The sequence below is a fragment of the Pan troglodytes genome, chromosome 2 (genome assembly GCF_028858775.2).
Source record: "Pan troglodytes isolate AG18354 chromosome 2, NHGRI_mPanTro3-v2.0_pri, whole genome shotgun sequence".
Lineage (NCBI taxonomy): Eukaryota > Metazoa > Chordata > Mammalia > Primates > Hominidae > Pan > Pan troglodytes.
In genome coordinates, this window is record NC_086015.1 from 200,613,560 (window position 1) to 200,628,344 (window position 14,785).

Sequence of the window (14,785 nt, forward strand, 5' to 3'; positions counted from 1 at the left end):
GGAGAATGATCACCCAATAACCCAATGGAATCCAGATGTTTATGTAACTTTCTTCATAGGGGAGGGAGCAAATGGGAAATGTAGGTAATTCTTTCTTATTTTTTTCTGAATCTAATTTGAAAAGCCATGTTATTTCTTTTGAGGATCAATGAATTATTATTAGGGAGAATGAGTGGATCAAAAGTTAATCTGTAAATGATTCTCTTTGGAATGTGAATGACCCTGAGAGACAGATATCTGATGAAAAGGTCCATCCTGGTGTGGTTACATTCCTCAGCCTTCATCTCTGTCATAGACATTGAGATTTCAGTGAGGGGATGGGAAGCAATTGTTCTCCTTGGTGGGTCCAGTTTTTATGTAGCTAAGAAAAAACCCATTCCTGCATCTGCTGATCTCTAAGAGCCTTAATTCAAAATACTCATCATACTGCGGCAATGTATTTTGGTGTGAAATTATTCTGGTTTCCTCCACCACCATTCCAAAAGGGCTCCAGTGTAATTCAGTACAGTGTATTACAGCTGAGAGATTTGAAGACACAAATTCTTTCTAAAGAGGAGACAAAAATAAGGACAATAGGAATTTGAAGCAAGGCCCTTGGCCCCCTAAAGGCTAGCTGAAAACCATCATTGACATGAGGCAGATTGATTAATGGGAGAAAAGGCATACAGATTTATTTAATGTGTATACATGGGAGCCTTCAGAATGAAGACCCAACCTCCCAGTGATGTACAAAAGCTTGTATACCATCTCGAGGTTACCGATAGAATGGGGGCTTGCATCCTGATCAAACAGGCTCTGGTAGCGGGCAGAAGAGGAATTCTCTTGAGAGGATTACTAGGAACAGTGAATCAATTCAGAACTCTGAGACAGTCACTGTACCTGTAACATGTCTGTTCAGGTGTGCTTAGGTTGTTGGACTCATTTTCCACAGTAGATAGGCAGATAAAGGAACTTCAAGTTATATGGCAGAGAAAGTGATGAGGGAGGTCAGAGAGACCTGGAAGCTTCTTCAGCTCAGCATGTCAAAATGCCGTATTTTGGGGTATTGGTTTCTAAGTCCCAGCATACAGAAAACATTATACATGGCCCAACTTCTAGCCAGATTAACATAAATCTCACACTGATGGGCTATTTACATCAGTTTCTATTACTCAATTACATCATGTTTGGCTTTCAAAAAATGTTATAAGCTGTGCTAAAGGGCAAGAAAAAGCAAAGTCTGAAGAAATGAGCAAGCACCAGAACCAGATCTGGATATGATGCAAATGTTGGAATGATCAGACAGGGAATTTAAAATGACTATGATTAATACATGCAGGATTCTACTGCAAGGACATAGAGTTAATGTAAGCTCAGAGATGGAAACTCTAAGAAAGAATCAAAAGAAAACACTAGAAATTGGCTGGGTGCAGTGGCTCACGCCTATAATCCCAGCACGTTGGGAGGCCGAGGAGGGTGGATCGCGAGGTCAGGAGATTGAGACCATCCTGGCTAACATGGTGAAACCCACAAAAAATTAGCTGGTCGTGGTAGCACACACATGTAGTCCCAGCTACTTGGGAGGCTGAGGCAGGAGAATCGCTTGAACCCAGGAGGCAGAAGTTGGAGTGAGCTGAGATGGCGCTACTGCACTCCAGCCTGGGTGACAAAGCAAGGCTCCATCTCAAAAAGAAAAGAGAAGAGAAGAGAAGAGAAAAGAAAAGAAAAAAGTTTAATTGGCTCATGGTCCTACAGACTGTACAGGGAGCATAGTGCTGGCATCAGCATCTGGTGAGGGCCTCAGAAAGCTTTTAATCACAGTGGAAGGTGAAGCAGGAGCTGGGTGTCACACGGTGAGAGTGGAAGCGAGAGAGAGAGGGGGCAGGTGCCACATGTTTTTAGACAACCAGATCTCATGAGAATGCACTCACCGCCTCTAGGACAGCACCCAGCCATTCATGAGGGTCCACCCACGAGACCCAAACACCTCCCACCAAGCCCCGCCTCCAATATTGGGATTACATTTCAACATGAGATTTGGAGGGGACGGTCATCCAAACTATATCAGGCATTATCGACTACTCTATCTGCTTTATTTACCAACCAGTCCCCAAGGGCCTAGGACAGGGCTGGCACATAGTAAGCACTCAATAAGTATAAATTTTTTAAAAATGAATGAATCTTAAAGTCATTCCAACCTTAAACTTTGCTCCTTGTCTATCAACATTTCTGCTAATATAAAAATGATTTTTCTCCAAATGGTAGAGTAAAAATCAATGTCTCGTGTCTTCCACAAAGCTGGGGTTTCAAATGACTGCATACATCACAGCTCCAGGCACCACCAGAGCAAAGCTTCCCTAGGATCAGGCAGCAAGGATGAAAGAGGATGGGGCTGTGAGGGCCAGGGCCCCTTTGTGGAGGAAGAATCAGTTTACAGAGGCTCATGTCTCCGTTCAGCCAGATTGGTGTTTCTGGGAGGTGGGAGAACAGAAAAGTTATAATCAAGTGTTAAGATGATGTCAACAAACTTGTCTACCCAGTGCCTGGCCCAATAAGGTTATCAAAATCTCCATTTCAATCTGAACTCCAGTGAAATTTTGATGAACAAGATATTCTGGGAACATTCCTTGCAAGACAAGGCTCTCCTTGACCTCAGGAACAGAGCCTTAGTCCCTTTTTTCTAGTACTGGGCACAGGATGTACCTAGAAAGCCCTAAATGAATGCCTGATGAATGAAAAATATTCATTTCAATTCATTTTTTTCTGATACGAAATTATATTTCAGGCCTTGTCTTTAAAAGTTATTCTAAGATGTATTCAGTAACATTTTTACATTAGCAAGTGAAGAGTACTGACTTCCTTGCATCTTCCCATGAGCATAAAACGTCGCGCAAATGGCCATTTGCAAGCACCCTGACTCTCCCCGATCATGTGTCATTGTGGGAGGCTGTGGGCAGGATGCAAAAGGGGTATGAGATTGAATTTATTTTAATCCCCAGAAATCATGGACCATTAAAAGTATCTCTTGATACCTTTTTCCACAGCCTAATTTGACACATGGAGAACCCAAGGCTGAGAGAAGGGAAGCGGCTTCCCCAGGGCATTCGGTATGTGAAGGGCATCATCAGAACTAGAATCCTGGTCTCTTGACTCCCAAGTTCAACACTTTTTCCATTTTGTAGATTCATCTCTATCTCCTAAGAGTAAAAGGCAGGAGAAATTCAGATTAATTCATGTTTAAATTCTATACTAAGGTAAAGAGATATCAGTTTGTCTATAAGGATATGTTTATTGAGATTCTACTTTATATGGTACTCAGTTAGTACTATCTTTGTTACTACAGGGTAATAAGATTAAGCATATACAAAGTTGTTCCTATCCATTGCATAATGCTATCAATAATAATAGTAAGTTTCCATTTTTTGTCCCTGCTTATTTAGTCCCTGCTTATACGCCTTATAGGTATTACCACGAGTAATTCTCACAACAGCCTGATACAATATATTTCTGTATTAAGCCTCTTTGGGTTGCTCATGACAGAAACCCAACTCAAACAAGCTTAAGAAAAAAAGGAATTACTGGTGCACATGAATGAAAACATCAGGAGTTGTCCGGTTTCCACCCAGGCTGGCTCCACGGGCTCAGGTAACGTCAGAAACCTCTCTGTCTCCCTTCATTTCCACTATGTTAGCGTCACTCTCCAGTATGTTCTCTCGTATATTGGGAAAGATGACCCCCAATAGCTCTGGATTTCATGAACTTTACATCTTATGACAGAGTCTCGCTCTGTCACCCAGGCTGCAGTGCAGTGGTGCGATCTCGGCTCACTGCAACCTCCGCCTCCCAGGTTCAAGCAATTCTCCTGCTTCAGCTTCCTGAGTAATTGGGATTACAGGTGCCCACCACCACGCCCGGCTAATTTTTGTATTTTTAGTAAAGACAGGTTTCACTATGTTGGCCAGGCTGGGCTTGAACTCCTGACCTCAGGTGATTCGCCCACCTCAGCCTCCCAAAGTGCTGGGATTACAGGTGTGAGCCACTGCACCCGGCCTTTTTTTTTTTTTTTTTCTGATGGAGTCTCTCTCTGTCGCCAGGCTGGAGTGGAGTGGTGCGATCTCCACTCACTGCAACCTCCGCCTCCCAGGTTCAAGCGATTCTCCTGCCTCAGCCTCCCGAGTAGCTGGGATTACAGGCACGCGCCACCACACCCGGCTAGTTTCGTATTTTTAGTAAAGATGGGGTTTCTCCATGTTGGTCAGGCTGGTCTCAAACTCCCGACCTCAGGTTACGCCTGCCTTGGCCTCCCAAAGTGTTGGGATTACAGGCGTGAGCCACTGCGCCTGGCAATTTTTTGTATTTTAGTAGGACAGGGTTTCACCATGTTGGCCAGCATGGTCTTGATCTCCTGACCTCATGATCCGCCCGCCTCAGCCTCCCAAAGTGCTGGGATTACAAGCGTGAGCCACCACTCCCCAGGCTATGTCTTATGATTTTAGAAGGAGAGAGCCCTATTTTGACCCAGCATCCACATTTCCCCTCCTCACGAATCTTGACTGAGCATCTTTGGGTCTTGTGAGCGTGTCTTCATCAATTATTGTGTCTAGGAGAATTGGGATATTTTGATCAGCCACTCTCTAGGGTGGGGGTGGAGAGTTTCTTTTATCAGTGGAATGAAAGAAGGGCAATTCATAATCCCATTCTACATAGGATGAAATGGAAATTCAGAGAAATCAAGGACTGGACCATAATTGCCTAAAGGCCAAAGGGCCTGTTAAGGGCAAAGCTGGGACATAAACTAGTTGTCTCCAAAGCCTATTTTTAAAATTGTTCCTGTTGTTGTCATTGAGCAGGGGAGGGACTCATTCACATACCTTAAAATTCACCGTTTTAAAGTGTGTAATCCAGTGAAAACCCTGTTTAATCAACAGGCCAAGTGTTTTCAACTTTGGTGTGATCACTGTTCACTTGTGAAGTATGTGATAAGCAATGTGTTGCTATTAATAGCTGAATTACCAAAGTTATTAGAATGATTTACTTCAAAAAATGGAAATCAGAATTAACAAAAGATTACCCTGTTCATAATGCCATCCCCATTTCCAGGCCGGGCGTGATGGCTCCGCCTGTAATCCCAGCACTGTGGGAGGCCGAGGCGGGTGGATCACCTGAGGTCAGGAGTTCGAGACCAGCCTGGCCAACATGGTGAAACCCCGTCTCTACTAAAAATACAAAAAATTAGTCAGGCATGGTGGTGGGTGCCTGTAATCCTAGCTACTCAGGAGGCTGAGGCAGGAGAATCGCTTGAACCTGGGAGGTGGAGGTTGTAGTGAGCTGAGATCACGCCATTGCACTCCAGCCTGGGCGACAGAGCGAGACTCTGTCTCAAAATAATAATAATAAAACAATGCCATCCCCATTTCCTTGAACTCTGATGTCCAGCACAGCTCCTGCCTAGAGGCGTTGGCACCCATTTGGAGTGGTTCCAAGGAGAAAATGGCAGAGCACGTGACACAGCCTGCCATAAAGCTGTCTCCATCACAAGACAGAATGGGTAAGCACCCCAAGAAAGATACAGAGTGTTCCAGGAAAACTATTTAGAAATGGCAAATCAGTTCAGCAACGTTTCAGATTATAAGAAAAAAATTAAATCAATATACCGTTTCTAGATTTCAGTGATGAAGACTAGAAGGAAATGCAATAGAGAGAGCTCATTCCCTGAAGAATCCAAATCATTAAGTATTTTGCAATTCACGTAAAAGGACATGAAAAATGTATTCAAAGAAAATTACAAACCTCTAATAGAAAAATAAAAACGAATAAATGGAGCTTCTGCCTGGGAAGATTCTACATGGTAAATGGCACATTCAATCTGCAGTGTAAAAGCTCATGCAACCTGACCATGCCATCTGCTGTAGAAGGAGGGAGATGATACTCTTGCTGTCCCCTGAGCTGATCACAGCACACTCCAAGAAAGACCTAGACAAACTCAAACAAGGTGGGACCAGGGGTGCAGTCAGGGGAGCAGGCTGGCAACAGACCTGGAAGCCAGTCACACAACACAAGGAATGAGCTGGTTGAATCTGGGCATTAGAGAACAGGAGGCATTTTTTGCAGGTAAGAGGAGATTTAGGGGCAGGGTTGAAGGGCTGTGGTATGGAAGAAGTATTAGATTTGCCCTATGGAGCAACAGTGAGTAAAAATGACAGGAAAAGAGATTTCTGTCTCAAACAAAGTAGCAACTTTTTGGAAGTCAGAAGTGTCATTGATCTAAATTAAATGACGCTATGAAGCAGGCAGAGTAGGCGATATTATCGCCCCCAACAAAAAGATGGGGAAAAGGTCCAGCAGGCAGAAACGACTGGTCTATCATCACCCAGGAGGGGCATATGAGGCTGTGGACAACCCCGTGCTGTGTCCAGTGCCCCAGGCTGCTTCTGGAGCCAGCACTGAGCTTCCACAGATGTGGCAAAACAGGTGTGAACAGCCGGCAGTGCCCTTCTCCTCTCCCAGCAAGAAAGTCACAAGAAAACTACCAAAGTCAAAGGATGACAAGCAACTCTGAATATTCTGGGGAAAGAAGGATCAGGCAAGGACCAGTGATTCCCTACGGGAAAGTAATGACTTCTGACTGGAAGCTCCTGCCAGGAATTTCTGACAGGAGACCAGGAACTTCTGACAGGAGACCAGGGACTTCTGACAGGAGACCAGGGACTTCTGACAGGAGACCAGGGATTTCTGACAGGAGACCAGGGATTTCTGACAGGAGACCAGGGATTTCTGACAGGAGACCAGGGACTTCTGACAGGAGACCAGGGATTTCTGACAGGAGACCAGGGACTTCTGACAGGAGACCAGGGACTTCTGACAGGAGACCAGGGATTTCTGACAGGAGACCAGGGATTTCTGACAGGAGACCAGGGACTTCTGACAGGAGACCAGGGATTTCTGACAGGAGACCAGGGATTTGTGACAGGAGACCAGGGATTTCTGACAGGAGACCAGGAACTTCTGACAGGAGACCAGGGATTTCTGACAGGAGACCAGGGACTTCTGACAGGAGACCAGGAACTTCTGACAGGAGACCAGGGATTTCTGACAGGAGACCAGGAACTTCTGACAGGAGACCAGGGACTTCTGACAGGAGACCAGGGACTTCTGACAGGAGACCAGGGATTTGTGACAGGAGACCAGGGACTTCTGACAGGAGACCAGGAACTTCTGACAGGAGACCAGGGACTTCTGACAGGAGACCAGGGACTTCTGACAGGAGACCAGGGATTTCTGACAGGAGACCAGGGATTTCTGACAGGAGACCAGGGACTTCTGACAGGAGACCAGGGATTTGTGACAGGAGACCAGGAACTTCTGACAGGAGACCAGGGATTTCTGACAGGAGACCAGGAACTTCTGACAGGAGACCACGGACTTCTGACAGGAGACCAGGGATTTCTGACAGGAGACCAGGGATTTCTGACAGGAGACCAGGGATTTCTGACAGGAGACCAGGGACTTCTGACAGGAGACCAGGGACTTCTGACGGGAGACCAGGGACTTCTGACGGGAGACCAGGGATTTCTGACGGGAGACCAGGGATTTCTGACGGGAGACCAGGGATTTCTGACGGGAGACCAGGGACTTCTGACGGGAGACCAGGGACTTCTGACGGGAGACCAGGGACTTCTGACGGGAGACCAGGGACTTCTGACGGGAGACCAGGGATTTCTGACGGGAGACCAGGGACTTCTGACGGGAGACCAGGGACTTCTGACGGGAGACCAGGGATTTCTGACGGGAGACCAGGGATTTCTGACAGGAGACCAGGAACTTCTGACAGGAGACCAGGAACTTCTGACAGGAGACCAGGAACTTCTGACAGGAGACCAGGGACTTCTGACAGGAGACCAGGGATTTCTGACAGGAGACCAGGGATTTCTGACAGGAGACCAGGGACTTCTGACAGGAGACCAGGGATTTCTGACAGGAGACCAGGGACTTCTGACAGGAGACCAGAGATTTCTGACAGGAGACCAGGGATTTCTGACAGGAGACCAGGGATTTCTGACAGGAGACCAGGGACTTCTGACAGGAGACCAGGAACTTCTGACAGGAGACCAGGGACTTCTGACAGGAGACCAGGGATTTCTGACAGGAGACCAGGGATTTCTGACAGGAGACCAGGAACTTCTGACAGGAGACCAGAGATTTCTGACAGGAGACCAGAGATTTCTGACAGGAGACCAGGGATTTCTGACAGGAGACCAGGGATTTCTGACAGGAGACCAGGAACTTCTGACAGGAGACCAGGGACTTCTGACAGGAGACCAGGGACTTCTGACAGGAGACCAGGGACTTCTGACAGGAGACCAGGGATTTCTGACAGGAGACCAGGGATTTCTGACAGGAGACCAGGGATTTCTGACAGGAGACCAGAGATTTCTGACAGGAGACCAGGAACTTCTGACAGGAGACCAGGGACTTCTGACAGGAGACCAGGGACTTCTGACAGGAGACCAGGGACTTCTGACAGGAGACCAGGGATTTCTGACAGGAGACCAGGAACTTCTGACAGGAGACCAGAGATTTCTGACAGGAGACCAGAGATTTCTGACAGGAGACCAGGGATTTCTGACAGGAGACCAGGGATTTCTGACAGGAGACCAGGAACTTCTGACAGGAGACCAGGGACTTCTGACAGGAGACCAGGGACTTCTGACAGGAGACCAGGGACTTCTGACAGGAGACCAGGGATTTCTGACAGGAGACCAGGGATTTCTGACAGGAGACCAGGGATTTCTGACAGGAGACCAGAGATTTCTGACAGGAGACCAGGAACTTCTGACAGGAGACCAGGGACTTCTGACAGGAGACCAGGGACTTCTGACAGGAGACCAGGGACTTCTGACAGGAGACCAGGGATTTCTGACAGGAGACCAGGGATTTCTGACAGGAGACCAGAGATTTCTGACAGGAGACCAGGAACTTCTGACAGGAGACCAGGGACTTCTGACAGGAGACCAGGGACTTCTGACAGGAGACCAGGGACTTCTGACAGGAGACCAGGGATTTCTGACAGGAGACCAGGGACTTCTGACAGGAGACCAGGGACTTCTGACAGGAGACCAGGGATTTCTGACAGGAGACCAGAGATTTCTGACAGGAGACCAGGAACTTCTGACAGGAGACCAGGGACTTCTGACAGGAGACCAGGGATTTCTGACAGGAGACCAGAGATTTCTGACAGGAGACCAGGAACTTCTGACAGGAGACCAGGGACTTCTGACAGGAGACCAGGGACTTCTGACAGGAGACCAGGGACTTCTGACAGGAGACCAGGGATTTCTGACAGGAGACCAGAGATTTCTGACAGGAGACCAGGAACTTCTGACAGGAGACCAGGAACTTCTGACAGGAGACCAGGGACTTCTGACAGGAGACCAGGGATTTCTGACAGGAGACCAGAGATTTCTGACAGGAGACCAGGAACTTCTGACAGGAGACCAGGGACTTCTGACAGGAGACCAGGGATTTCTGACAGGAGACCAGAGATTTCTGACAGGAGACCAGGGACTTCTGACAGGAGACCAGGGACTTCTGACAGGAGACCAGGGACTTCTGACAGGAGACCAGGGACTTCTGACAGGAGACCAGGGATTTCTGACAGGAGACCAGAGATTTCTGACAGGAGACCAGGAACTTCTGACAGGAGACCAGGAACTTCTGACAGGAGACCAGGGACTTCTGACAGGAGACCAGGGACTTCTGACAGGAGACCAGGGACTTCTGACAGGAGACCAGGGACTTCTGACAGGAGACCAGAGATTTCTGACAGGAGACCAGGGACTTCTGACAGGAGACCAGGGACTTCTGACAGGAGACCAGGGATTTCTGACAGGAGACCAGAGATTTCTGACAGGAGACCAGGGATTTCTGACAGGAGACCAGAGATTTCTGACAGGAGACCAGGGACTTCTGACAGGAGACCAGGGACTTCTGACAGGAGACCAGGGATTTCTGACAGGAGACCAGAGATTTCTGACAGGAGACCAGGGATTTCTGACAGGAGACCAGGGATTTCTGACAGGAGACCAGAGATTTCTGACAGGAGACCAGGAACTTCTGACAGGAGACCAGGGACTTCTGACAGGAGACCAGGGACTTCTGACAGGAGACCAGGGATTTCTGACAGGAGACCAGAGATTTCTGACAGGAGACCAGGGATTTCTGACAGGAGACCAGAGATTTCTGACAGGAGACCAGGGATTTCTGACAGAAGAGTAGTGGTTTATGACAGGAAAACAGGGATGTCTGATGGAAAATGTTGGCCTCCAGTGGGCCAGGGACTTCTGACAGGAGACCAGGGATTTCTGACAGAAGAGTAGTGGTTTATGACAGGAAAACAGGGATGTCTGATGGAAAATGTTGGCCTCCAGTGGGCTATGCATGGAGCTCTGACAAGAAAACAAGGATTTCTGAAAGAAACTGATTTTTCTCAGGACGGTGATTTCTAAAAGGAAAGTAGTGATTTCTCAGCCAGGCACAGTGGCTCACGCCTGTAATCCTAGCACTTTGGGAGGCTGAGGCGGGTGGATCACTTGAGGTCAGTAGTTCGAGACCATCCTGGCGAACATGGTGAAACCCCGTGTCTACTAAAAATACAAAAATTAGCCGGGTGTGATGGCGGGCGGCTGTATTCCCAGTTACTCGGAGGCTGAGGCAGGAGAATCGCTTGAACCTGGGAGGCAGAGCTTGCAGTGAGCCAAGATAGCGCCACTGCACTCCAGTCTGGGTGACAGAGTGAGACGCCACCTCAAAAAGAAGAAAGAAAGAGAGAGAGAGAGAGAGAGAAAGAAAGAAAAAGAAAGAGTGATTTCTGATTTCTGACACAACAATGATTTCTGACAAGTAAACAGGTTGCTGATAGGAGAGCGTGAATTTCTGACAGGACGCTAGTGTCCACTACTTAGCAAAGGGGTTATTCCTGACAGGATGTCTTCAACAGGAATGAGGGTTTCTGTTAGGAAGGACCAAAAGCAGCAGCACAGAACAAACTGAAAAATAACAGGAAGGAATCAGACCCCTTCAGGAAACAGCTTCTTGGGTGTGGAGGAAGGTCCTCAGGAATGAAAAGCTGGGTTGGGGGAGGCTGAAATTGGGGAAGACCTGGGGTCCGGTATCTCCTTTGGCAGAGTGGGGCTGAGCGGGCTGGAGGGAGAGTATCTAGAAGATTTACAAAATAGGTGTGAGTGTAGGTGACTAGGAAATACATTCTCATCAAGAGGCTTGCAGGAAGGGGGAGGGAGGGAGGAGAGGGAAATCGGGTCCTTCTTCAATCCCCTACACCTAGGGGATAACAAAGCCTTGGTTTTTACTCAGCAAATTCAAAGGAAAGCTTTTGCCCTCTGAATGTATTGCCAATTCTTAGCAAAGGGGACAGGGTAATAGAGAAGTGATGTCATGAGGCTGTAGTTCTGAAGTTATCCGGGAACCAGGTCGGAGCCTGCTTGCAGAGAATGTAGCATCGTGGCAGAGAGGAAAAGGAACTGAGGGAAGTGGAAGTATCCGTAAGGAGCCTCCGACAGAAATGGTAGGCTGGCAACATCCTGATCAGCAGCAGAAGTGATTTTCCCGTGTCCCTGTGTCCCTGCTCACCACCCACGCTCCCGAGAGCTCCCAGGCCAGGCCTCACAGGGCTCCTTCCCTGCGGGAGGGGAGGTTCGCCGCGAGCCATCGCCCAGCACGGGACATGTCTCAGAGGGAAGGAACACGTTTTCTCTCAGACTGAGCGCTCGTTGACCCCAGGTCCCAGGCACCAGGTCTACCACGTGGCTGGATTCCTGCGGCCGCCGAGAGCCGGGAGAATTCTAGGAGAATTCTAATAGTGCAGATGCCCGGAACAGCTGCAGCAGCCCCAGCTGGAAGTGCCAGACTCCTACTTCCCACCAGATGCGGAAGTGCCGGACTCCTACTTCCCACTGGATGCGGGGCTCGGCAGGCTCCGCAGGCTCCTCCGCAGGCTCCTCCGCAGGCCACACAGCCGGCGGCACAGGCCTCCTGCGGGGAACCCCACCCCACCGGCCAGCCCCGTCCTCTGCTCTCTTTGGGGGTCCCCACCACTGTCTCCCTCCACACCCAAGAAGGGGAGCCTGGTCTTGTCTTTCCAGCTGCCCCCACCTGTCCTCTCTCTTGGGCTTCCTTTCCATCTGAACTGGATTCAGAGGACACAGAGTTCCCCAGCTTTCTCCGCTTTTGATGCCCTATCTGGTCCTCAAGCTGTTTTTGTTTTGTTTTGTTTTGTTTTGTTTCGTTTTGTTTGAGATGGAGTTTCGGTCTTGTTGTCCAGGCTGGAGTGCAGTGGTGCAATCTTGGCTCACTGCAACCTTCGCCCCCTGGGTTCAAGTGATTCTCCTGCCTCAGCCTCCCGAGTAGCTGGGATTACAGGCGTGCACCACCACATCTGGCTAATTTGTATTTTTTTTTTTTTTTTTTTTTTAGTAGAGACGGGGTTTCTGCAAGTTGGTCAGGCTGGTCTCAAACTCCCAACCTCAGGTGAGCCGCCCACCTTGGCCTCCCAAAGTGCTGGGATTACAGGCGTGAGCCGCCGCGCCTGGCCCCTCAAGCTGTTTCATGGCTGCCAATGCCAACTGGGAAAAAGACACAGAGGTAGAAAGAATTAGAGATGAGAAGCAGACTTGAGAATTCTTTTCAAATTCAAGAGCAGTAGTTTGTCTCAGGAGATGCTGGTCCTGTCTCACTGCGAGAATCCCTATCATAGACCTTCCCGGGCAAAGCCCTTTCCCGGGTTCCTGTCTGAGGAGGGAGGTGAAGCCTCTTGGGTCCTTAAGCAGCGATTCTTACCCTTTCCCTGCCTGGCTCACTGCCCATCCACAGCTTCCCGGGGAGAACAGTGACGGGAACTAGCTGACTGCTCGGAGCCTCCAGGCCAGTCCCTTTCTGTGAAGACTCACAAGGCCTTACTCATTGCGTAACATCCCAAAGCCGTAGTTACCTCATCTGTAAAATGGAGATAAAAATCCCACTTCACATGGTTGTTGGGGTGATTAAAGGAGATAATATAGGCCAGGCATGGTGGCTCACACCTGTAATCCCAGCACCTTGGGAGGCCGAGGCTGGCAAATCACCTGAGGTCGAACCCTGAGGTCAGGAGTTTGAGACCAGCCTGACCAACATACAGAAACCCCGTCTCTACTAAAAATACAAAATTATCTGGGCGTGGTGGTTCATACCCGTAATCCCAGCTACCTGGGGGGTTGAGGCAGGAGAATCGCTTGAACCTGGGAGGCAGAGGTTGCAGTGAGCTGAGATCATGCCATTGCACTCCAGCCTGGGTGACAAGAGCAAAACTCCATCTCAAAAAAAAAAAAAAAAAAAAAAAAGAGGAGATAATATATAAAGTACCTGGCACCCAGCAGGTGTGATAAATTGGTCCCCTTATTTCTGCCGATGCAGGAAAGCAGAACGCTTGAGAGCAAGGCTGTGGCGGGTGAGGCTGTTCAGTGTGTGCCTGTCTGTTCAGCAGCTGGGTAGAGGCTGAAATACCACATGCCCTCCACTCACCCTGTCAAGTGCCCAGGGTGGGGCATTCTGCACAAAGGCTTTGTCTCTCCTGCACACAGGCACGCTAAGGCTGAGATTCTGCACAAAAGCTTTGTCTCTCCTGCACACGGGCACCCTAAGGCTGAGCAGCACTCTCTGCCGGGTGACTGCGCCAGCGCCCAGACCGCCTGCTGGAGAAAGAAAGCATGGCACGTTGAAGGCGAGCATTTGTACTTTGCTCTTTCCTCACAGTTAGACCGGGCTCCCCTCCTCTCCTGCTTGTCCTCAGAGGCCTTGGTGAGGTGGAGAACGGCTGCCATTGTGATGGGTTCCCCTTTTCTCATTGGGGGGGGTCCCTTGAAGGGGGTTGGCCTGCCTGCATTTGGGCTCTGGTAACCACTCTTCTTCCTAGCAGGCTTCCCACTGAGGCAATTTGCAGGGTCCTAAACTCAGAACCTCTACCTTTACATCCAGGGCCCCCAAGAGGCTCTCTTTAACATTATGGACAAAGAGCCACACGGGGCCTTTTTTCCCCAGGAAGAAAAGACCAAATGGAGCTCAAGGCCCAGCTGTCCTGGGAGTGGTGCCTCAGCCGTGGCCCTCTGGGAAGGGGCTTCTGTGCAGGGCTGCCCTGAGGGTTACCCTTTTCCATCTTCATTTCTATCTCACATAGTAGGCAAGACAACAGACAGGATTCAGACAAGATTACAGCTCCAAGGGTTGATCTGTGTATTTCCCTTGCACGCTGCTCTCTTGCTGGCACCGAAGGGCACCCCACTCCAGACTGGTCAGAAACAAACGCTCACAGAACCCACAGAGCCAGGGCTAGACACAAAGGCCGGGCAGTGTCCTTGCAAAACCAGACTTTCCTCTCCCAAAGACTAGAAAAAACTAGGCTTGCAGAAGCAGGAAGAGGCCGCTGGACCTGGACGGGAGGAAGATACCTGGGTTTACTGGGTGTGGCACCTTCCACCAACAGTGCTGGCTACATGTGAACAGCACCTGGTAGCCTTGGAGGCTATGAGTAGGGATGGGGTCAGGAGGGGTGCGGTCAGGAGGGACGTGATCAGGAGGGGATGCAGTTAATAGGGATGCGGTCAGGAGGGGATGTGCTTAGTAGGGGATGCGGTCAGGAGGGATGCGGTTAGTAGGGGTGTGGTTAGTAGGGATGCAGTCACGAGGGATGTGGTCAGGAGGGGATGTGGTTAGTAGGGCTGCGGTCACAAGGGATGCGGTCAGGAGGGGATGCGGTTAG

At 49.3% G+C, this 14,785-nt stretch overlaps 1 long non-coding RNA gene across 1 annotated transcript in view; it reads right to left on the reverse strand.

The window, feature by feature from the left end:
- LOC134809635 (uncharacterized) overlaps positions 1-13,496 on the reverse strand; it is a 43,585-nt gene extending 30,089 nt beyond the window's left edge. Inside the window, exons 1-2 of the long non-coding RNA XR_010155902.1 lie at positions 13,393-13,496; positions 12,832-12,987 (exon numbers count right to left, since the gene is read on the reverse strand). This is a non-coding gene — a long non-coding RNA (uncharacterized LOC134809635). The remainder of the gene's footprint in view (positions 1-12,831; positions 12,988-13,392) is intronic.
- Positions 13,497-14,785: the final 1,289 nt, after the last annotated feature.